The sequence below is a fragment of the Mustelus asterias genome, chromosome 23 (genome assembly GCF_964213995.1).
Source record: "Mustelus asterias chromosome 23, sMusAst1.hap1.1, whole genome shotgun sequence".
In the NCBI taxonomy this organism is placed as follows: Eukaryota; Metazoa; Chordata; class Chondrichthyes; order Carcharhiniformes; family Triakidae; genus Mustelus; species Mustelus asterias.
In genome coordinates this window covers 44,151,009-44,174,759 of record NC_135823.1, presented here as the reverse complement: position 1 = coordinate 44,174,759, position 23,751 = coordinate 44,151,009, and the positions used below count along the sequence as shown (strand labels likewise).

Genomic DNA, 23,751 nt, shown 5'->3' with positions numbered 1-23,751 from the left:
ACTTCTTTGAGCGAAAGCTGGAGGGGAGATTTTAAATGCTCTAATCAGGAAAGTGTGTATTGAGTGTTGCCCAGGGTATGTGGATTCACTCAAGCAGCACTGTGTACAATGGATTTCGCTCAAACACCTCGGCATATATCAGGCAAAAGGACTATGCGCACGAACCAATAGTAAATAACCAAGTCACAACTTTATTCCAAACCGTAAAAAAACTTAAGTTTTAACTTTAACAATTCTCTCTCTCTCTCCCAGCTAACTGATCATTAGGACATTCGTATACTACCCCGGATCCTCATGATTCCGTCAGTGCGTTGTCTCTCTCTCTCTCTCTGATCTGGAGGCGAGCTGCTCTTGTCGCTGCCGTGTCCTGACGCGTTTCTGCGGGAAGCTGGAGAGGTGGGTTCTCTCGAACACTGCTAGCATAGGTTTCTTATACCAGTCTGGCTACCTTCCGGAATCTTCCAAGGATTTGGCCTACCAGTATTTAGGTCTGATCGGTTTCACATCATTGTTGATGGGTTTCAATGGGTGTTAATGAGTTTCGGTGGTGGACCTTTTGTGTTTGTGTGCTGCGTACCAAGATCTCTAGTTTCAGCTTCTAATATGCATTGAATCTTTTGTTTCACTGATGTATGTCTGTCCCACATATACAGTGTGAGTTGTTTCTCAGGAAATGTATAACTGTCCTTTTACACATGCCAATGTGTCCTGGTGCATCTTTGGTTTACAATTGTGTAAGCTCGAACCTTGCAAAGGGCCTGTCTCCAGGCAGACTGTTTTGGACTGAGGTAATCCCAGCACACCTTGCTTTTAGACTAATTTCTACGTGAATCTCTATGTTATTTTGATGTGCCTGCACTCCTGGCCTGATGCACGTCCGCAGCTGCCCTCCCCACGGAGAGTTGGTGCAGGCTTGATGGGCCGGATGGCCTCTTTCTGCACTGTTGAGATTCGATGGAGCACACAACTCTTCACTCACCTGAAGAAGGAGCAACACTCCGAAAGCTTGTGCTACCAAATAAACCTGTTGGACTTTAACCTGGTGTTGTGAGACTTCTTACAGAGAATAAAGGGGTCAGAGAGAAAAGAGATAGGGGGAATATTAGAGGGAAGTGAGAGGTATAGGGAGGGAAGGTGATAGAAAGGAGATGATGGGGTTGAAGGGCATGGAAGGACTGGAGGATGCGGTGGAGAAGTAGGAGAGAGGGTAAAGAAGGAAGATGATAATGAGCAATCAGGATAGGTGGGGTGGGGGGGGGGGGGGGGGGGAGGTGGGGTGGGGAGAGAAAGGTAATTGCAAACCTTCCTCAGCAGGGGAAAGAGATGAGCACCGTAAGAAGTCTCACAACACCAGGTTAAAGTCCAACAGATGTATTTGGTAGCACAAGCTTTCTGAGCGCTGCTCCTTCATCAGGTGAGTGGAGACTTCTTACTGTGCCCATTCCAGTCCAACGCTGGCATCTCCGCATCATGGCTACCACCGAACGAGATGAGTAATTGACTGGGGGTGGAGGGAGGCGTTCTCACAGTTAACCAGAAAGCATCAATAAATAGTTGGTACTTCATGAGCTTGCTAAGTGTCAATTGCTAACGCCTATCACATCACCACTTTATGTGGGAACCAGTTTCTAAGATCCAAACTTGTTATGGATTTTCACATTGATAACAGGTGCATTTCGATGCATTTTAAAATGAAGTGCAGTGACCCATTCACAAGTACAATTCAAATTGACCACAGCAGCGAGTATTTTTATAATAGATATTCAAATTACTAGATTTAATTTGAATCAACACCAGATGGGTTCAGGTTATCTCCCATTGCCAATGCTATTGTATTGCTGCTACAATAATATATATACTGTGATGAAATGGTTGTTTTTGTTTAATTAGCATGGGAGATTTGTGTTACATTATGTTACAAGCTGGGTTCATTTAACAATATGGCTATGAGAAATGATATTTGCAACGAAAGCAGCCCGCCATCTACTGGCCACTCAACAAAACATAAAGGTCAAACTGAAATTGCAATTTCGTACCAGCCAAACTGTAAAGAAGCTGTGGTTACAGCAGGAAAACCATGTTCAGAGGCAACCTGGACAGGGTGGCACAGTTGCACAGTGGTTAGCACTGCTGCCTCACAGCTCCAGGGACCTGGGTTCAATTCTGGCCTTGGGTCTCTGTGTGGAGTTTGCATGTTCTACCTGTGCCTGTGTGAGCTTCCTCCAAGTGCTCCAGTTTCCTCCCACAAAGATATGTTGGTTAAGTTGATTGGCCATGCTAAATTTCTCCTTAGTGTCAGGGGGGACTAGCAGGGTAAATACATGGGGATAGAGCCTGGGTGGGATTGTTGTCAGTGCAGATTCGATGGACCAAATGGCCTCCTTCTGCACTATAGGGATTCTATGATTCTATATTTAGGGCCATGTTATAGACTTGAACCTTCTACTTACATTTCCTGTGCATTGGCTTCTGAACATGCGGAACAAAATTTACCCTAAATATAATTGCCAAGTTAAATGACTGGGAGATTAATGTTGCTTAACAATCCAATGATTTTGTCCCCCATTTTGTTTCTGTATTTCTTGAAGCTGCCTTTCTCAAGCTAGGATATAAACTTTTCCTTTGTACTTGACTCAAATAGCCATTCTTCATGGATTTGTAAAGGGAAAGTCATGCCTGACCATTTCGATTGCATTGTTTGAAGAGTAGGATTGATGAGGGCATCTTTGACAAGGTCCCACATGGCAGGTTGGTCAAAAGAAAAAGCCTAGGGATCCATGGGAGAGTGGCGAATTGGATCCAAAACTGGCTCAGCATTAGGAAGCAAAGGGAAATGGTTGAGGGGTGTTTTTGGGACTGGAAGGCATTCTGCAGGTGTTAGTACTTGGTTCTAAGCTCTTTGTACTTAATATGAATGATTTACATTCAAACGTAATTGACATTCAAATATATTCAAGCAAAGAAGTCTGTGGATGACACAAAAAATGGTGGCCTGGTTGATAGTGGAGAGGAACGCTTCTGACTGCAGGAAGATATAAATGGATGGTCAGTTAGGCAGAGAAATGGCAAGCTGAATTTAATCATGGCAAGTGTGAGGTAATACATTTTGAGAGGTGCAGCAAGGCAAGGGAATGCACAATAAATGGGAATATACTGGATAGTGTGGAGGAACAGTAGCACAGTAGTTAGCACTGCTGCTTCACAGCGCCAGGGACCTGGGTTCAATTTCCAGCTTGGGCCACTGTCTGTGTGGAGTTTGTACGTTCTCCCCGTGTCTGCATGGGTTTCCTCCGAGTGCTCCGGTTTCCTCCCATAATCTGAAAGACGTGCAGGTTAGGTGCATTGACCCGAACAGGCGCCGGACTGTGGCGACTAGGGGAAATTCATAGTAACTTCATTGCAGTGTTAATGTAAGCCTTAATTGTGACTAATAAATAAACTTTAACCTTAACAAGGCAGAGGACTGGTCAGTAAGGTGGTAGCAAGGCTTTCCTTCATTAGCCGAGGCAAAGAGTATAAGAGCAGTGAGGTTATGCTAGAAATGTACACAATACTAGTTGAACCACAGCTTGAGCACTACGTGGAGTTCTAGTCACCACATTACAGGGAAGCTGTGATTTCACTGCAGAGGAGCAGAGGTATCTGAGCATGTTGCCAGAAGTGGAAAGTTTTAGCTATGGAACAAGCCTGTATAGGCTGCGGGCTGTATAGGCTGTATAGGCTTCTGACTGGGAGGGAAAGGCATGCCTTGCATTAATTAAGTTGAGTGTTAGTGAAGGGTGGGCAGATGGGGATTTGAGAAAGTGCCTGGGCAAAGAGTGGGTGAGAGGACAGCTGCCCTTTTGATAACTTCACACTTTCATCAAAGGATAGAAGTACAGTGCAGATAGGGAAGCAGGACATGACACTGACAAAGATGTATGGGTTAGGTGGATTACACAGTAAGAAGTTTAACAACACCAGGTTAAAGTCCAACAGGTTTATTTGGTAGCAAAAGCCACACAAGCTTTCGGATGCTGAAGTTGTGTGGCTTTTGCTACCAAATAAACCTGTTGGACTTTAACCTGGTGTTGTTAAACTTCTTACTGTGTTTACCCCAGTCCAACGCCGGCATCTCCACATCATGATTCGGTGGATTAGCCATGCTAAATTGTGGTCGGTGCAGACTCAATGGGCCAAATGGCCTCTTTCTGCACTGCAGGGTTTCTATGATTCTATATTGCCCTTAGTGTTCAAGGATGGATAGGTTAGGTGGATTAGTCATGGTAAATGCTTCTTGGCCTTTTGGCTAAGATCAAGTGTAGTTTTGGCATCCTGCGCTTGTTTGAAGTCATGAGGTTACACTGAGGCTTCATTTGAAGCAATTTTTTAAAGCGTCATCTGGGCCCTTTGGCTAAGATGCAAATGAGATCAAGCCTTGGAGAAGGTGCAATGCCTGCTCCAATCAGCTTGGATCATGTAGATCAAGCCCAAGACAGGAAATGGTGAGCCTGTCTGATCAGCTTGGATCAGGAATGTCTCACTTGCTGAGACTTTGAATTGGACTTTCATTGGATTGAATTGGATATAAACAAAAAAAAATGCACGGGGTTACAGGGATAAGGCGAGGTGGGTGGGCTTGGGTAAAATGCCCTTTCAGAGAGTCGGTGCAGACTTGGTGGGCCAAATGGCCTTCTTCTGCACTGTGGGGATTATATGGTTCTATGGCTGTACGGCTGCCAATATAGCCCAAGTTGCCTGCAGGCAGTACTGGTCCACAAATGGATCATTACTGCATGTTTGAAGCCAGTTCCAATGGCTGTTGCCTGCTAAGAGTGTGAAGGGCTCACAATTGATGACACATTAGTAGGTGCTGGCAATCCATTTCATGGCCTTTGCTGGTCTTTTACTCTGTACAATTTTAACAATGAAATATTGCATCAGGACATATTCAAACCAACCCCACCATTAACTTTACATTCACCCTGCTATTCACACCTGGATAACTTGCACTTTCCTGAGCTCCTGTAAAGATTGTTGCATCAATATGTTTTCATGAAACCTTTGCAGGAACAATACTCAATTACTCAAAGTGTAAGGCAAATCCCCTGTAATCTGTGGAAGGATGGTCACACAATGTGGAGATCAACAATTGAACAGAGTGTAAGAAAATGAACAATTAATACAGACTTCCAAACACTCTAAGAACGTAGATTGTAAAATCACTAACCATGGCTCAGGTTCAGGGATAAAAGAACACTTAGTCACTTAGTAAATTGTAAACAGGTCATGATCCCTCATATTTGTGTAGGTCACGCTAGTCCCTCATATCTGAATGCATCTCTTTGTTAATAAAACACAGAAAATGCAGGAAATACTCAGCAGGTAGCATCTGTGAAGAGAAAAACAGAATTAGCATTTCAGGTCCCTGACTCTTCATCAGAACCGCTGAAACACTGATTGGATGCATAGATGATGTTGCCCCTTGGCTTGGGAAGGGGTTGGGAGAGAGCGTCCAGAACAAGGGGGGTCACAGTCTCAGGATACGGGTTAGGCAATTTAGGACCGAGATGAGGAGAAATTTCTTCCCTCCGAGGATGGTGAACCTGTGGAATTCTCTACCACAGAAGGCTGTGGAGGCCAAGTTCCAGAATATAGTTAAGAAATTGATAGATATCAAGCCAGCAAAGTGTTAAGGGGTGTGGGGAGAAAGCAGGAATATTATGTTAAGATGGAGGACCAGTCATGATAATATTGAATGGCGAAGCAGGCTCAAGGGGCCCAACGACCTATCTTTCTCTGCTTCTTTTCTCTCTGTAGATGCAGCCTAACCTGTTGAGTATTTCCAGCGCTTTCTGCTTTATTTCAGATTATTATTATTGTTATTTCAAAACTTTAACCTGATGTTGTGAGACTTCTTACTACCTTATTTCAGATTTCCAACATCTGAAATATTTTTGCTTTTCTGCGTTAATAGTGGGGGAGGGAGGAGGGCAGTTTGGAAATGTGGAGGTCACATGACTGGCAATCCATCTTTCAGTGCAAACTTGTTGGGAAGATTGACACAATTACTGACAAGCCAACAGGCCCACCGGTCACTCAGATGCAGGAGCAGAAGTAGGCCATTCGGCCCATTGAATCTGCTCTGCCATTCAATGAGTTCATGGCTGATGTGAAAGAACAAAGACCAAAGAAAAATACAGCAACAGGAGCAGGCCCTTTGGCCCTCGAGGCCATGCCGATCATGATGCCCTAGCTGAACTAAAATAGACTTCTGCCCTTACTCAGACTGTATCCCTCTATTCCCTCTCTATTCATGTACCCATCCAGATGCCTCTTAAATTATGCTAATGTGCCTGTTTCCACCACTTCCTCTGGCAGCGCATTCCAAGCACCCACCACTCTGTGCGTGAAAAACTTCCCCCGCGCGCCTCCCTTAAACTTTCCCCCTCTCACCTTGAACTGTGGCCCCTTGTAATTGACACTTCCGCCCTTGTAAAAACCCTCTGACTATCCACTCTGTCTAGGCCTCTCATAATTTTTGTAGACCTCTATCAGGTCTCCCCTCAGCCTCCGTCTTCCCAGTGAAAACAATCCTAGTTTCTTCACCCTCTCCTCATAGCCAATGCCCTCAAGACCAGGCAACATCCTGGTGAACCTTCTTTGCACTCTCTCCAAAGCCTCCAAGTCTTTCTGGTCGTGTGGTGACCAGAACTGCACGCAATACTCCAAATGCGGCCTGACCAAGGTTTTATATAGCTGCAACATGCTTTTCCAACTCCTGTACTCAGTGCCCCGGCCGATGAAGGCAAGGATGCCATATGCTTTCTTCAGTTTAGCCACCTGTGTTGCCACTTTTATGGAACTGTGGACCTGCACGCTCAGATCCCTCTGCATGTTAATCTGATCTGATAATCCTTAACTCCACTTTCCCACTATATCTCCGTAACCCTTGATTCCCTTATTGATTAAAAATCTATCTATCTCAGCCTTGAGCACAGATTTTATTTTGTCTAGCGGTACTTCATAATCTTTGTGTTAATCATCAGAAGAGTTTATTGCCCTGTTGTAGAAGAACTTTCACTGAACACATGTGGCAATACCTGTACAAGGTACCTTCAAGGAGTGTCAAACATTGAAACTAAATTGTGACAATGCTAGTTTAATATTGGCAGAGCTACGAGTGATGGGCAGTCCGACATTAGAAAAGCTGAAAGGGCAGCTGACTCAGACTGCATCTTCAGATGTCCTAAAACCTGCTCCATGGGGGAGTGTGGGGAACTGTGTTGTATCTTTCCTCGGAACGACTGGATTGGCAGTGCACTGGGGTCATCAGCCAGCATTTCAGTGGGTATCCCTGATCTCTAAGCAGGCTATTCCTGCAGCTATTCTGGCCTTTTGAATATCTCAGGCACCTGGGAGTGACTCAGGGGCCCGATTTTACCATCACGTTGCGTCCGTTTTCAGGCACGAAAAGTTGGTAAGGTCAGGCGTGAGGCGAGTAGCGCCATCCGTGTCCGCCTCTGCGCCGGTTCCACCTTTACCAAGGCCCGAAAATGGCCGCGATCAGGACCACGCCCAAAATGGGCGCGACAGCTATTTAAATGCATTTGCATGCATTTAAATTGGCTTAATGGGCTGCACGCCCAACTTTACCGGCAATTCCCCATTTACCACCGCGTTCGCACATCCAGAATCAGCACGAGACAGACATGCTCCATATAAGTCCTATTCAGGCGCTCCAGTTAGTGAGGATGTAAGTGCTGAGTGTCCGACGGCTCTCTGCCTGCGATCGGTGGGGGGGGAAGGGGGAGGGGGAAGGGGGTCTGCTGCCACTCTCCCTGAGATCGGTGGAGGGGAAGAGGTTGACGGGCCGCGATTGGTCTGGGTGGCAGGGGCTGGGGGGATAAGGGGGTCAGTAATGTTGTGGGGGTGAGGCAAAGTCTGTGAGGGCCGGGGGGAGGCATTATCCGGCCCGGGGGTGATGTGGCAGGGGAGCCGCATTCTTTCATTTTTATTTCTGCGCATGCGCAGTTGGAGGCTCCGATTGGAGCTACAGAATTTCGGGCATCTTAAGCCCTGCCCATAGGCTTCTGCAGCGCGATTCAGAATTGCTGATATTTTTTCAAGCACAGGGGCGCCTGAGACGGGTCGAAAAGTCAGATAAAACAGTCCCAGTTTCAAGTCCACCCCACACTTAGAATCAAAATGGTAAAATAGGGCCCAGGATGTGGGAGCCATGGTATCTCCCAGGGGTACCTTACACACATGTGGAAGTTGTGCTTCCAATGATCACGCACTGGTTACTCTTCAATGGAAGGATGGCCCTTGCAGTTTATAAACTTAGAGGTTATTGCCATGGAGCTGTATAGACACATGGGTGTAGTCTGTTACAGCCTGCACTCTTGGGGAGCCTGAGACAGCTGTGAAGCTGGTGAATTTTTGAGCCTGGCTATCCTCGTTCAGAGTAAACCTGACGTAATGATGGGCCTTCCTGTAAAGAGCATCAGTGACCTCCTTTATGCAGCAATGTGTTGTGGACTGAGAGATGCTGTACAGGTTCCTGGTGCTCCCTGAAAAGACCCAGAGGCAAAGAAATTGGGTGCTGCTGTCACCTTCAAAGCCCCTGGCTAGGGGTAGCCTCTAACCCCGTGTGGCATCAGATCTGCACAAAGAATGTGACACATGTAATGGACAGAGTCTCGCAACAATTGCAGATGACCACGACACCACACAACCCTGCCACAGCAACCTCTGCAAGACGTGCTGGATCATCGACACGGATGCCATCATCTCACGTGAGAACAGCATCCACCAGGTACACAGTACATACTCTTGCAACTCGGCCAACGTTGTCTACCTGATACGCTGCAGGAAAGGTTGTCCCGAGGCATGGTACATTGGGGAAACCATGCAGACGCTACGACAACGGATGAATGAACGCCGCTCGACAATCACCAGGCAAGACTGTTCTCTTCCTGTTGGGGAGCACTTCAGCGGTCACAGGCATTCAGCCTTGGATCTTCAGGTAAGCGTTCTCCAAGGCGGCCTTCACGACACACAACAGCGCAGAGTCGCTGAGCAGAAACTGATAGCCAAGTTCCGCACACATAAGGACGGCCTAAACCGGTAGTTGGATTTATGTCACATTATCAGTAACTCCCACAGCTTGCCCCCTGGATTGCAGAATCTCACTAGCTGTTCTGTCTGGAGACAATACACATCTCTTTAACCTGTGTTTAATGCTCCCTCCACCCACATTGTCTGTACCTTTAAGACCTGGCTGGTTGTAGGGATTCGCATCCTAATTAGTATTCTGTAACTTGATTTCTGTGTCTCTGTGCACTGTTTGAGAGCACATTTCCACTCCATCTGACGAAGGAGCAGCGCTCCGAAAGCTTATGGTATTTGCTACCAAATAAACCTGTTGGACTTTAACCTGGTGTTGTGAGACTTCTTACTGTGTTCACCCCAGTCCAACGCCGGCATCTCCACATTACAGGAACAGTGCCAGAAGACTAGCGGATAGCAAATGTTGTCCCCTTGTTCAAGAAGGTGAGTAGGGACAACCTTGGTAATTATAGACCGGTGAGCCTTACTTCTGTTGTGGGCAAAGTTTTGGAAAGGATTATAAGAGATAGGATTTATAATCACCTGGAAAGGAATAATTTGATTAGGGATAGTCAGCATGGTTTTGTGAAGGGTAGGTCGTGCCTCACAAACCTTATTGAGTTCTTTGAGAAGGTGATCGAAGAGGTGGATGAGGGTGAAGCAGTTGATGTGGTGTATATGGATTTCAGCAAAGCGTTTGATAAGGTTCCCTATGGTAAGCTTTTGCAGAAAATACGGACACATGGGATTGAGGGTGATTTAGTGGTTTGGATCAGGAATTGGCTAGCTGTAAGAAAACAGAGGGTGGTGGTTGATGGGAAATATTCACCCTGGAGTTCAGTTACTAGTGGTGTACCGCAAGGATCTGTTTTGGGGCCACTGCTGTTTGTCATTTTTATTAATGACCTGGATGAGGGCGTAGAAGGATGGGTTAGTAAATTTGCGGATGATACTAAAGTCGGTGGAGTTGTAGACAGTGCGGAGGGAAGTGGCAGGTTACAGAGGGACATAGATAAGCTGCAGAGCTGGGCTGAGAGGTGGCAAATGGAGTTTAATGCGGAAAAGTGCAAAGTGATTCACTTTGGAAGGAGTAACAGGAATACAGAGTACTGGGCTAATGGTAAGATACTTGGTAGTGTGGATGAACAGAGGGATCTGGGTGTCCATGTGCATAGATCCCTGAAAGTTGGCACCCAGGTTGATAGGGTTGTTAAGAAGGCGTACGGTGTGTTAGCTTTTATTGGTAGAGGGATTGAGTTTCGGAGCCAGGAGGTCATGTTGCAACTGTACAAAACTCTGGTGCGGCCGCACTTGGAGTATTGCGTACAGTTCTGGTCGCCGCATTATAGGAAGGATGCGGAAGTGTTGGAAAGGGTGCAGAGGAGATTTACCAGGATGTTGCCTGGTATGGTGGGAAAATCATATGAGGAAAGGCTGAGGGGCTTAAGGTTGTTTTCGTTAGAGAGAAGGTTAAGAGGTGACTTAATAGAGGCATACAAGATGATCAGAGAATTAGATAGGGTGGATAGTGAGAGCCTTTTTCCTCGGATGGTGATGGCTAACACAAGGGGACATAGCTTTAAATTGAAGGGAGAGAGATATAGGACAGATGTTAGAGGTAGGTTCTTTACTCAGAGAGTAGTAAGGGCGTGGAATGCCCTGCTGCAGCAGTAGTGGACTCGTCAACATTAAGAGCGTTCAAATGGTTATTGGATAAACATATGGATGATATTGGAATAGTGCAGATTAGAGGGGCTTTGGATTGGTTTCACTGGTTGGCGCAACATCGAGGGCCGAAGGGCCTGTACTGCGCTGTAATGTTCTATGTTCTATGTTCACTGTACCGCAAGCCCACGGATAACCTCACGATGCTCCACTTCTCCAGCTTCCACCCTAAACACGTTAAAGAAGCCATCCCCTACGGACAAGCCCTCCATATACACAGGATCTGCTCGGATAAGGAGGATCGCAACAGACACCTCCAGACGCTGAAAGATGCCCTCATAAGAACAGGATATGGCGCTCGACTCATCGATCGACAGTTCCGATGCGCCACAGCGAAAAACCGCGCCGACCTCCTCAGAAGACAAACACGGGACACGGTTGACAGAGTACCCTTCGTCGTCCAGTAGTTCCCTGGAGCGGAGAAGCTACAACATCTCCTCCGGAGCCTTCAACATGTCATTGATGAAGACGAACATCTCTCCAAGGCCATCCCCACACCCCCACTTCTTGCCTTCAAACAACCGCACAACCTCAAACAGACCATTGTCCGCAGCAAACTACCCAGCCTTCAGGAGAACAGTGACCACGACACCACACAACCCTGCCACAGCAACCTCTGCAAGACGTGCTGGATCATCGACACGGATGCCATCATCTCACGTGAGAACAGCATCCACCAGGTACACGGTACATACTCTTGCAACTCGGCCAATGTTGTCTACCTGATTCGCTGCAAGAAAGGATGTCCTGAGGCATGGTACATTGGGGAAACCATGCAGACGCTATGACAACGGATGAATGAACACCGCTCGACAATCACCAGGCAAGACTGTTCTCTTCCTGTTGGGGAGCACTTCAGCAGTCATGGGCAATCAGCCTCTGATCTTCAGGTAAGCGTTCTCCAAGGCGGCCTTCACGACACACGACAACGCAGAGTCACTGAGCAGAGACTGATAGCCAAGTTCTGCACACATGAGGACGGCCTCAACCAGTATCTGTAACCCCCACAACTCGCCTGGACTTGCAAAATCTCATTAGCTGTCCTGTCTGGAGACAATACACATCTCTTTAACCTGTGCTTAATCCACTCTCCATTCACATTGTCTGTACCTTTAAGACTTGATTAGGTGTAAAGAATTGCATTCCAATCATTATTCTGTAAATTAAGTTGGTGTCTCTGTATGCCCTGTTTGTGAGCAAATCTCCCACTCCACCTGATGAAGGAGCAGCACGCTCCAAACGTTAGTGGCGTTTGCTACCAAATAAACCTGTTGGACTTTAACCTGGTGTTGTTAGACACAATGGCAGCATGGAGCTCCAGGGCATGAGCTGTTCTGCCCCAGCAGTGTGGTGTTCATCGCTACAATGCTTTGGCAGGTCGGCTACGTATGTTGCACTCACCTCAAAATGTCGAGTGAACTGAGGTCCGACTTGTGCGCATCATTCCTTTTCAATCGGGTTTGAGGCCGACGTGATTTCCCGCTGCCACAAGATTGGAAGGCGTGGGAAGATTCTGGCAAACAGCTGTTTTAATGAACGTTCATGAGATGCACAATGGCATTCACTCTGCCAGTTAGTGGGAAAAGCAAGCAGCCATTAAGCAGCCAGTGGGGAGAATCGCAACCTGCTTTTTTACGTCGGTGGGTTTCCGGCTTTTTCACTCCTGCTATATTCTCTGCTCCCACTCGCCATCAAACCCACCAGGGGCAGGATGGGAGAATCCCACCCTATGGAGTGCATTGACACTGTGTTGTGCAGTAGGCTTCAAAGAATAGCAGGCATGAATTCCATAAAGGAGTGCTGTCTGGACATGTCCCTTCAATGCCAGCCCCACCCTCCCCCACCCCCTGTCCAGTACGATTTGATTTGGAACTTTCCAGAAGATTGATGGCCTCATTCAAAGTTGCAAAGGTCACCTTACACTCTTGGCAGCCATCTTAACAGCTCATCAAAGTTCATTTAAAATAAAATAAAGGCAGTCCTAGAAGCTTCCACATAAAAACACTCCATGTTTAAAGTTATGAATATGTCATGCCTTTTAATGGGCAGGACAAAGTGAATCAGAGAACAGCGCTGCAAACGGGTTCACTGATGCAGAATTTCAGGAAATAAAGATTAGCCTGACCAAAGCATTCATGACGTACTGAAGTTTCTTTGTAGAGATCTTTGGCACTTGTTTTGTCAAGTAACTATGTCTATTAATAGGTTGCTACTTAACTGCTAGGTAACTGATTTCTCCCTCCCCTCCTACTTATTCACAGGATACGGGTGACATTTGTAAGGTCAGGATTTATTGCACATTGCCATTCACCCCTGTGAAGGTGACTTTGAACCACTTTCATGAATCTAATCAAATTGGTTCAATTTACTTTTTCAGAAGGCAGTTGAAGGTCAACTACATTGCTGTGGGTCTTAAGTCACGTGAGGTCAGCTTGGGCGAGGATGGCAGACTTCCCTCCCTAAATTTAATAGACTTGCGGATAGCGAAGAGCATTGTCGGGCAATACAGCAGGATATAGATAGTCTGGAAAATTGGGCGGAGAGGTGGCAGATGGAGTTTAATCCGGATAAATGCGAAGTGATGCATTTTGGAAGAAATAATGTAGGGAGGAGTTATACAATAAATGGCAGAGTCATCAGGAGTATAGAAACACAGAGGGACCTAGGTGTGCAAGTCCACAAATCCTTGAAGGTGGCAACACAGGTGGAGAAGGTGGTGAAGAAGGCATATGGTATGCTTGCCTTTATAGGACGGGGTATAGAGTATAAAAGCTGGAGTCTGATGATGCAGCTGTATAGAACGCTGGTTAGGCCACATTTGGAGTACTGCGTCCAGTTCTAGTCGCCGCACTACCAGAAGGACGTGGAGGCGTTAGAGAGAGTGCAGAGAAGGTTTACCAGGATGTTGCCTGGTATGGAGGGTCTTAGCTATGAGGAGAGATTGGGTAAACTGGGGTTGTTCTCCCTGGAAAGACGGAGAATGAGGGGAGATCTAATAGAGGTGTACAAGATTATGAAGGGGATAGATAGGGTGAACGGTGGGAAGCTTTTTCCCAGATCAGAAGTGACGTTCACGAGGGGTCACGGGCTCAAGGTGAGAGGGGTGAAGTATAACTCAGATATTAGAGGGATGTTTTTTACACAGAGGGTGGTGGGGGCCTGGAATGCGCTGCCAAGTAGGGTGGTGGAGGCAGGCACGCTGACATCGTTTAAGAACATTCATGAACCAGATAGGTTTTTAAATGCAAACGGGTAGTTTCATGGTCAACATTACTGGGGGAGGCGATGGCCTAGTGGGATTATCGCTAGACTATTAATCCAGAGACTCAGCTAATGTTCTGTGGACCCGGGTTTGAGTCCTGTCACGGCAGATGGTGGAATTTGAATTCAATAAAAAACATATCTGGAATTAAGAATCTAATGATGACCATGAAACCATTGTGGACCCCATCTGGTTCACTAATGTCCTTTATGGAAGGAAATCGGCCGTCCTTACCTGGTCTGGTCTGGCCTACATGTGACTCCAGAGCCACAGCAATGTGGTTGACCCTCGGGCAACTAGGGATGGGATGCCCATGTCCCATGAATGAATGTAAAAAAAAAAATTACTGACTCCGGCTTTTTATTCCAGATATTATTTAATGAATTGAAGTTAAATTCCCCAGCTCCCATGGTGGTACTTGAACTCATGTCTCCCAGTCATTAGTCCAGCCTTCCGGGTTAGTAGTTGAGTAAGGGGGTTGCATGGGGCCCCAGTACCTGTCTCCCCAGGGAAAAATATTGGTGGGAGGGGGGGTGGATCTTGCCTCAGGAAAGAATTGTTGCCCCACAGTCATTTGGCCATTAATGCCTGATGATGGGAGCTCTATCACTCAGGGACGCAATCAGAGGCCAGCAACTCTCAATGTACGAGTGGTGCCATTGGAAGTGCGATGGCCACTGCTGGTACTGCACTCACGTGATGAGGAGGTGAGCGGCGATGGATTGGAAATTTGTAAGTGCTTGGGGATTGGCGAGGCGGGATGTTCAGCAAAGAGAGTGGGGACTGAGGTTGAGAGGACATAGTGTAGGGCAATCTGGGCTGGGTTTAAACCTTGGGGGTTGTTTTCCAATGGACTACAGGAGCCAGTTAAGGAGAGACCTCCTCACCCAGCACCAACCTAGAGGGAGAAACCTGTCGGGCTGGCCACTTGGCATGGGCGTCTCCTCTTACCAGTTAAATGCCCTGCTGGTGGAGGGAAGAGGCCCTTAAGTGCCCACAAGGGCCTCAATTGGCCCACTGGTGCGCAGGCCATCTGGCAGCACCCCTGCTGCTGGTATAATTGCGGGCGGGTTGGTGGTGGGAAGGTGAGCCGCTAGATTTAATGTGACTCACTTGCTTTCAAATGCAGCGATGGGCAAGTGTTAAATCCAGCCCATGATTACCACGACACCTTGCCCCAAATCACATTATTCATGTCAATTAAGTGTTTATGTACCCAAACGTAACTTAAAGTTGTGACTTGTGCTTTGGCATTTTCTTTGATGATTTGGAAACAATTCATTACTCAGCAGCTCGGGGGTCAAGTAATCGAGGATTGTAAGCTACATTTATTTCAATACGGACTGATTAGGATAAGACAGTTCAGCAATTTGAGTAAGGTAGTATTCATCCCGAGAGCTATACTAGTTAGTACATTTCCAGATGGTTCCTTCGTGAGGACTTGTGCAGGGAATTAAGGATTTGTCCGGTTCTTCAATATATGTTCATCGAAACCTAGATTCCTTCAAATTTCTTTTGCATCTGTTCCTGTTCAGCTGAGTTCTGTAAGTGTCTCACTTAGAGGCCAGTTACTTGGTGGATTACAGGACTTCATTGAGAGTCTTAGGAGCAACCTTGCCATAGTAAGTAAATAAAATTAGCTCTGAAAATAAATTAATAAAATTATCAGGAATATTGAAAAATCTGCAAAAAGTGAATGAAAAAGACTACAACAAAGAAACCATACAATTCCCCGATTACAATGAAGCACAAAGAACAATTATCTTTGTATCCTTTTATTTGCAGGTCCCTTCAGTCTATGTTTAGCATTTCTGTTTACATGGCATAGAATAAGTCAGAAGTGAGCACAGTGGTTAGCACTGCTACCTCACAGCGCCAGGGACCCAGGTTCTATTCCGGCCTTGGGTGACTGTTTGCGTGAAGTTTGCACATTCTGCCTGTGTCTGCGTTGGTTTCCTTTGGCTGCTCTGCATTCCTCCCACTGTCCAAAGATGTTTGGGTTAGGTTGATTGGCCATACCAAATTGCCCCTCAGTGTCAGCAGGATCAGCAGGATAAATATTTGGGGTTACCTGGGTGGGTTTGTTGTCGGTGTAGGCTCGATGGGCCGAATGGCCTCTTTCTGCACTGTAGGGATTCTATGATTCTATTCTATGAAAAGACGATCACAGTTTGCTCAGTATAAACTAAACCTAGGTCCCGGTGATGTGAGGGTGAGTGCTTTATAAACAGAAATGCATACAAATGCTGCCTGCAACCAACCTAAATATTCAATCCTTAAGGGAAAGTTACAGCACAGCAAAGTGAATAGAGCGAGTACTACATTGTTTCATTGAGATATATAAGCATGAAGTAGGTGGGGTTCTGGTGGTAAAACTTTTGGATGACAAATTTGATCGCAAAAGGTACATTTAGATTCGGGGAGCACAGGTACATCCTTTTGTTCTTGTAGATTTACAAGGATTTATGGGCCCTATATGCCAAATGGGACTTTTTAATTTTATACATATGAATAATCTCTATGCCTGGATAAGGGGAAACACGTGGATGGGTAGTTCCTGTTCAGTACTGTGAGACCGTATACATTGTATGTGACAAACAATGTGGTGCGTATGGAAAATAGACTTTAATAAGAGGGTACTTGGCATAGCAGGGTAATGTGGGACTGGGAACAGTATCATCCACAATGTAATGTAAAGAGGCACATGCCCCGAGATGAGAGTCAGTTGTGGACTGGACGGAGACCTGTGTAGGAGCAAGCATGGAGCAACTCATAATTAGGGCAGTACACTTTTTATATATACACATTTTGTGTTATCAATAATGCTTAATGTTCAATGATACAAGACTCAGGACCTCTTGATGAGGCCTATTGAACAAGCATGCAATATCCAACATAATGGCTGCTACTGGGAAAACCCCGGAACCTCCGAGGGGCTTCAGCAGAAATTCAAACGCTGGAAAACCAAAGGTGCAACACTCTAACCTGACTGAAATCATCCCAAGTGAAAACGGAAAGGAAGATCACCTGAAAGAAGCTCCATTGCTTTTCTGCTTCCAGTACTGCAATGAAAGGAACTCCATTGTGTAGCTGAGGACTCCACAAGCTCTTGTGGAGGTCCATTGTGAATGCCCAGAGAGTGCAGAGTCAAAGGACATGGCAGGGATATGCAAAAAGTCCAGTTCTATGCCAGGACTAGTTTTAAAAGCTTCAGTGCTGTAAAACAAAGTCAGAGCAGCCCATTTCTGAAAGCACTGAGGCCTGCCCCCTTCAGAATCAGCTCCAAAGCAGAAAGCTTAAAAACCATAGCCAACGCTGGGAATCGATTGTAAAACACTCAAAAATCGTGCAATATCTCAGGGAAGGCCCAGAATAGTGAGTAACTCACTGCACAAAACAAAAGACAAAGAGGTCAAGACTGCCATTGCTGTGGGAACATGCAAACAAGTGCAGGAAGACTCATTGAAAAGTAGTTACTGCAGTGCCATCTTTGAAACCTGCACAGCATTAAAAGCCGTACCCACCTGAACTTTAAAGCAACCACGGACAACGAATAACTAATATGTAATAACTCCACAGAGGCGAAAGTCCCATCTCCAAGTTACTTTATTTACACCGTACATCTGTACACAGTCAGCTCTCCAGTTGCTCCCTGCTGAATGCTGACTGGGAGTCTGACACACCTGCTTTAAATGGGGAGCATGAGGCTCCCTGATTTAACCATCAATTAGGACTCATCAGGCACTTCTTTTCTGGTACCAACTTAATAAATGAACTCAAATTAACTTAAGGACAAATTAAAAGGGGCAGCTCCCCAAAAGGAGGGGGAACAGCCCGAACAAAAAACAAAGTCGAAAGGAAACTTAAAACATTAAATCATAATGTGATTGTCGGGATTTATAATACACCCCAGCCCCTGTGGTGCCAGGCGGGTGCAGAAGGCGTCAACTGCGCCCGTGGACACCGCATGCTCCCTCTCCAGGGACTCCTGGCTGCGAATATAGCCGCGGTAGAGGGGCAGTCAGGATCGACGACCCTGTCGATCGCCCGCTGCCAGGACTCATCAGGCAGTTCATACTCTCGCAAGCCAACTTCATTAGCCTGGCTGAAGTCATCATACAATATCAGACTGATTTTGACTGATCCTAGGTCCAGGCACAGGAATAGGGACATTGGTGGAAAGAATGCATGATAGCTTCAGTGTTAGATTAAAAAACAATTGAATAGGCTACTTTATTCAGTAGATCCAATAGCTGATGACGTGCCAGATTCTCTGACCTTGCCCGCAGCTGGGATTCTCCGGTGGAGAATTGGCTGAGCACCAAATTCTCTGTGCTCACTGGCAGCAGGCGTGAATGGTTAGAGAATTCCGGCCGATATTATTGCAAGGCAAGGAATAAATGAATCCTCAGGTAAATGTGATGAGGTTCGAAAATCATTCGATACATCTTTTGATCTAAGAAGCAATAAAATTTCAGAGACAGCAAAATTGAACAAACGCGTCCAACAGCCTGGAGAACTGGTTGACTCTTTTTATAAACAAAATATAGAGATTGGCTGAAGACTGACTGACCAGCTAGTATAACCGCAAAAGGGGTAGAGTGACTCCAGGCCAGGGAAGGAAATACCCAAGTCGACCACAAGTGGTTGGGCTAACATATCAACACTGTGGAACCCAATGACCTACAAGCGTGAGAACGTCCACCAATCTCCTGTGAGACTTTGAAAAGCTATGCAAAACAAAGACACTCAGATGGATGGAGGATCCCAAGACAATCCATTGGGGACCTAACCTGGAAGAGACTGACTGCTTCTTGGGTGAGGTCAAGAATCCTGGATTTTATTTTTTGGAATGTGGGCATCTCTCTAAACGGTCACCTTACCAACTTCATATTGGGCACTGTTACTGTCGTCTGGAATAAGGAACCATGGCCAGGAGATCTCTGACTACAAATTACAGACACCATTTTAGGGGCTTGGAAGAGTCCAACTTTTGGTCATAGGCATAATCTTCAAACTATTAAGGTATAGCGGCAAGCAAATATTCCCACCTGCCATTTTTCCTACCTAACTACCACCCTATCCACTTATCACCCTACCCACCTGACACCCTACCCACCTGCCCATTCATTCGTCCATCCATCCATAGCTATTCAACAATACTAACAATGGACATTTAAACTTACCATCTGGCAGCTAGTGCTGTAAAATGGGATGCATCTATTCTTCCTCCTGATGTTACTGTGATCTGATGGAGCTTTTCGATGGATGCTGCGTTCATTGGGTCTGGGACAGTTGGGCTCCAAAGACCCGGCAGGAGGTGCAGAGCAAAGTTGGTTGGGATGGGCAAACATTTGAGTAGAGCAGGAATCCAACAATGATTGCTGCTTCACTGAAGATCTGGGCCTTTATATCATCGAAGCTCATTGAACCAACTCAAGCATACGTAATGAAGTGTTCTCTTATCCATTATGAAACAATCCTGGCATCTGTACTTGACAACATGAAAGGCATTGTGGTGTGAAGTTTCTAAAGGGGACAATTTCTAATCAATAATACATAGTCCTACTGTCCATTATTTGCTGTACTGGGGATGATATTCGTGCCACTAAAGTGATTTATATTTATTCCTGTAATCTTGATATTCCAACTAATATGTAATGAATTTTTTGAATTCTCAAAACCTATTTGGGTAAAAATTTGCTGACTTTTCCAGCAACGCTTACATCGGATGAAAGAATAAAACAAAAATTGATTTATTGTGAATTTTATATTCTGCCCCACTGTATGTGATGTTATCAATTAATTGCTTCTGTCACGGATGGTGGATGGAAGTAATCTTTTTGCCCGTTTGTCAGTCTGAGTGTCTGGAAACAATATATCTAAAATAAAAGCAAGATTTCAACAAAATTTGGACACATCCCTTCCCCAGCACGGGTCATGGGCATCGGGGCTTCGGGGCTGTCCTGATGGGTTCCTCTAACCAACCCTCCACATGTCCCCCCCACCCCGCCCCGCAGTACCACTGACATACTCCCCCTTCTCCCAATCAGGACCCCCGACATGACCCCCCCATCAGGACCATCTTCACGATCCACTACTGCATAGCGACCCCCCCTTCAGCCATGGCCATCACTCAGGACCCACACCCTCGGCACTGCCCCGAAGCACACTGGCGGTATCGAACTGGAACTGCAGGGTTGTCCGGTGGCCACTGCCAGTGTGCCAGGTGGGCCCAGCCAGGTGGATACTGCCCGATGGGTAATGCCTGGCCATGCCCCTGGCCACCCGGGGCCTTCAATGGTCTCCGAGCCCCCTGGAGACTAGTAGTGATTCTCACCGTTATTGCACCCTACCCGAAGGCCGGAGAATTCTGTGTGCTGGGATTTGAACAGGCTATGCATATTTAAATCCTACTTTAAATATGCTAATTGGGCTTGACTCACAAACTGTTTGGCACTAGGTGCGAAACGGATTTTTAGGCCTGCATGCTATTTTCCCGAACTAAGTGCGCGACGAGGTCAGGGAATTGCCCCCATCATGTTATTATTAAGTTATGTGCATACTGTGCACAATGAAGGATTCTTGATGGAAGAGAATGGTGCTGTCATGACATGTCTTGACTGCTTGAAGTTATGACAGGGGCAGTTTGTACTTTCCTTCAATACCTGTGGGGGGGATTTTAACTGAAGGAAAAGGCACACTTCAAGTCTAAAATACCAAATTCCTGACCCAAACCCTTATTCAATCTACCCACTTTCTAGCATTGATGAGGCAAGAGGTGAGTGGGTGACCCACCCACTCAAGGAGGCAAGTTGGCTCTTTAATAGCAAATCTACTGCTATTGTGCATTTTACCAGTCTTATATTTGTGCCATCACTCAGACTGCCTGCCCGAAGCTCCAAAACATGTCCTGACGCTTCCCGAACAGTTCACCTGTATCGGGAACTGTCATTCATGTCTTTGTTATCTCTCGACTTGACTATTCTGGCTGGTCATCCACATTCCAAGCTCTGTAAACATAAGGCCATTCAAAACATAGCTTCCCATGTCTTAACTCGCTGCAAACCTTATTCCCTGCTCACCCCCTGTGCTTGCGGACTTACAATGGCTCCCAGTCAAGCAATGTTTTAATTTGAAAATTCTCATCCTTGTTTTCAAATCCCGCCAAGGCCTTGTCCCACCCCAGCTCTGTAATCTCCTCCAACCTCACAATTCTCTGAGAGAAATCTGCTCTCCTCTAATTCTGCCCTCCTTTGCATTCCCAATTATAATTTTGCCAACACTTCCTTCAACTGTAAGTGCCTTCAGTTGCCTAGGCCCCAAGCTCTGGATTTCCCTTGCTACATCTTCCCGTCTCTCTCTTCCTCACTTTCCTCCTTTAAGACACTTCCTAAAACCTATCTCTTTCACCAAGCTTTTGGTTACCTGACCTGCTGTCTCCTTACGTAGCTCATTGTCATACTGTTTTGTAATGGTTCCATGATACACCTGCGATGTTTAATTATATCAAAGGCCCTATATAAATTGGTGCTCTTCTTTTCAACATTAACTGTGGTCAGCCATGTCTCTGATTCTCCCAGGTCTCTTATCACTCCACCCGACTGGATTTTTAATCCCACTCACTCCCCCACTCTTGGGATGCTAGGATCAAAGACCCACATCAGGATCACCAACCCTGATTGACCCCCTTCCTCGACAACTCGTGACTATCAAGATAATCAGGGGATCTCGACAAATTGAGCCAACATTGTCATGGAATAGTTACAGCAGAGGAGGCTGTCATTTGACTGGTTGTGTTCACGTAAGTTCTCTGCAAACACAACTCCTCTGGTCTTTTCCCATAACTTTATATTTTTTTCTCTTCGGGTGATTATTCAATTCCCTTTTGAAAGTCATGTTTGAACCAGCCTCCACCATACTCCTAGGGAGTCACTTGTTGCACAAAATAGGTTATTCCTCATTGCTTCTTTTGCCATTCATCTTCAGTCAGTATCTTCTAGTTCTTGACTCCTCCGCCAACAGGACAGTTTCTCTTATGTACTCTGTCTTTACCTTTATAGTTTTGGACACCTCTATCAAATCTCCTCCAAAGCCTCTTTCTAAGGAGAACAACCGCAGCTTTTTCCATCTTTGCGCGTAACTGAAGTCCCTCATCCCTGGAACCATTTTTGTAACTTTGTTCTGCATCCTCTTTGAAACCTTCCTGAAGTCTGGTGCCCAGAACTGGACACAATACTCTGGTTGAGGTTGAACTAGTAATTTTTCCTAAAGGTTTATCATAACCTTCTTGGTTTTGTTCTACATATCTCTATTTATAAAGTACAGGATCTGACATGCCTTTTCTAACCACTTTCTCAAACTGTCCTGCCACCTTCAATGATTTGTGCATATATAGCCCAGGTCTCTCTGTTCCTGCTCCCCCTTTAGAACTGCACCATTCATTTCAAATTCCTTTTCTACGTAATGTATCACTTCACACGTCTCTGCTTTCAATTTTATTTGCCGCTTGTCTGTTTGTTCCACCAGCAGAAGTCCTCTTGAAATCTATCATTATTCTCTTCACAGTTCACAATACTTCCAAGTCATCTTTAAATTTGTGCCCTCTACAAGTTTGAGTCATTAATATGTATCAAGAAAGGCAGCGGACCTAGTAATGACCCCTGGCAAACCTCAATGTATACCTTCCTCCAGTTTGAAAAGCAATTATTCATTATTGTCTTTCCTGTCACTCAGCCAACTTTGTATCTATGACACCACTGTCCATTTTATTCCATGTGCCTCAACTCTTCTGGCAAACCTATTGTGTAGCAGTTTTTAAATGCCTTTTGGCATGTTGACCATATCAACCCTCGCTGTTATCTCATCAAAAAACTCAGTCAAGTTAGTTAAACACGATTTGTTTTTGCAAATCCATGTTGGCCTTCCTTAACTAATCTACACTTGTCGAAGAGACAGTTAATTTAGTCTCAGATTATTGTTTCTAAAAGGGCATACATATTGGGGAGTCAGAAGGGTCAGAGTCATAAGGCGGGATTTTAAGGCCTCGCTCATCCCGAAACCATAAAATCCCACTCGAGGTCAACGGACCTTTCCATGGTCCGTCCCTCGTCTGCTCCGAATTCCATGGCAGGTGGGACGGTAAAATTCCAGCCATAATTTTTAAAGCAATTCTACATTGTCTGTGTTCAATTCTAGTAATATTTTTCTAGTGTGGAATGTGTAATTCCTTTACAAAACCATGACTTATGCCTGAGTATATTAAGGATTTACAGCCCCTTCAGATTAAATATTGGAATGTAGGAATGAAAAATATATTTTTTCAAAATGAAAGAATAAAATCACTTTATTATCCTTGCAATATGCATGAATAAATTCCAATCAGCAAAATGTACTGAACAGAATAATGTAGCAGCTCAAAGATGTTCTAAGAACTTGAAGCAATGTAATTGCAATCCGTGACTCTCCATTAATGACTAGTTTACATTTTAAAAATATGGCAGTGGGCATTTAAGAACACAGCTATTCTTAAATAAGTGCAAGATTAAACGTTAAACTGTGAAAAGTTACCACAGATAATTTCTGTTAAAATGGCAACTAAAAACCAATGAGGATACTGAGTATTTAACAGTAAAATTTTAGAACTGTGTGTTTCAAACAAAAGGCACGTTCAT

At 45.5% G+C, this 23,751-nt stretch overlaps 1 non-coding gene across 1 annotated transcript; it reads left to right on the top strand.

Moving 5' to 3' along the window:
- The first annotated feature begins 4,268 nt into the window (after positions 1-4,268).
- On the top strand, positions 4,269-4,460 carry LOC144510948 (U2 spliceosomal RNA). The gene has a single exon (XR_013500715.1). It is a non-coding gene; the product is annotated as a U2 spliceosomal RNA (small nuclear RNA).
- Positions 4,461-23,751: the final 19,291 nt, after the last annotated feature.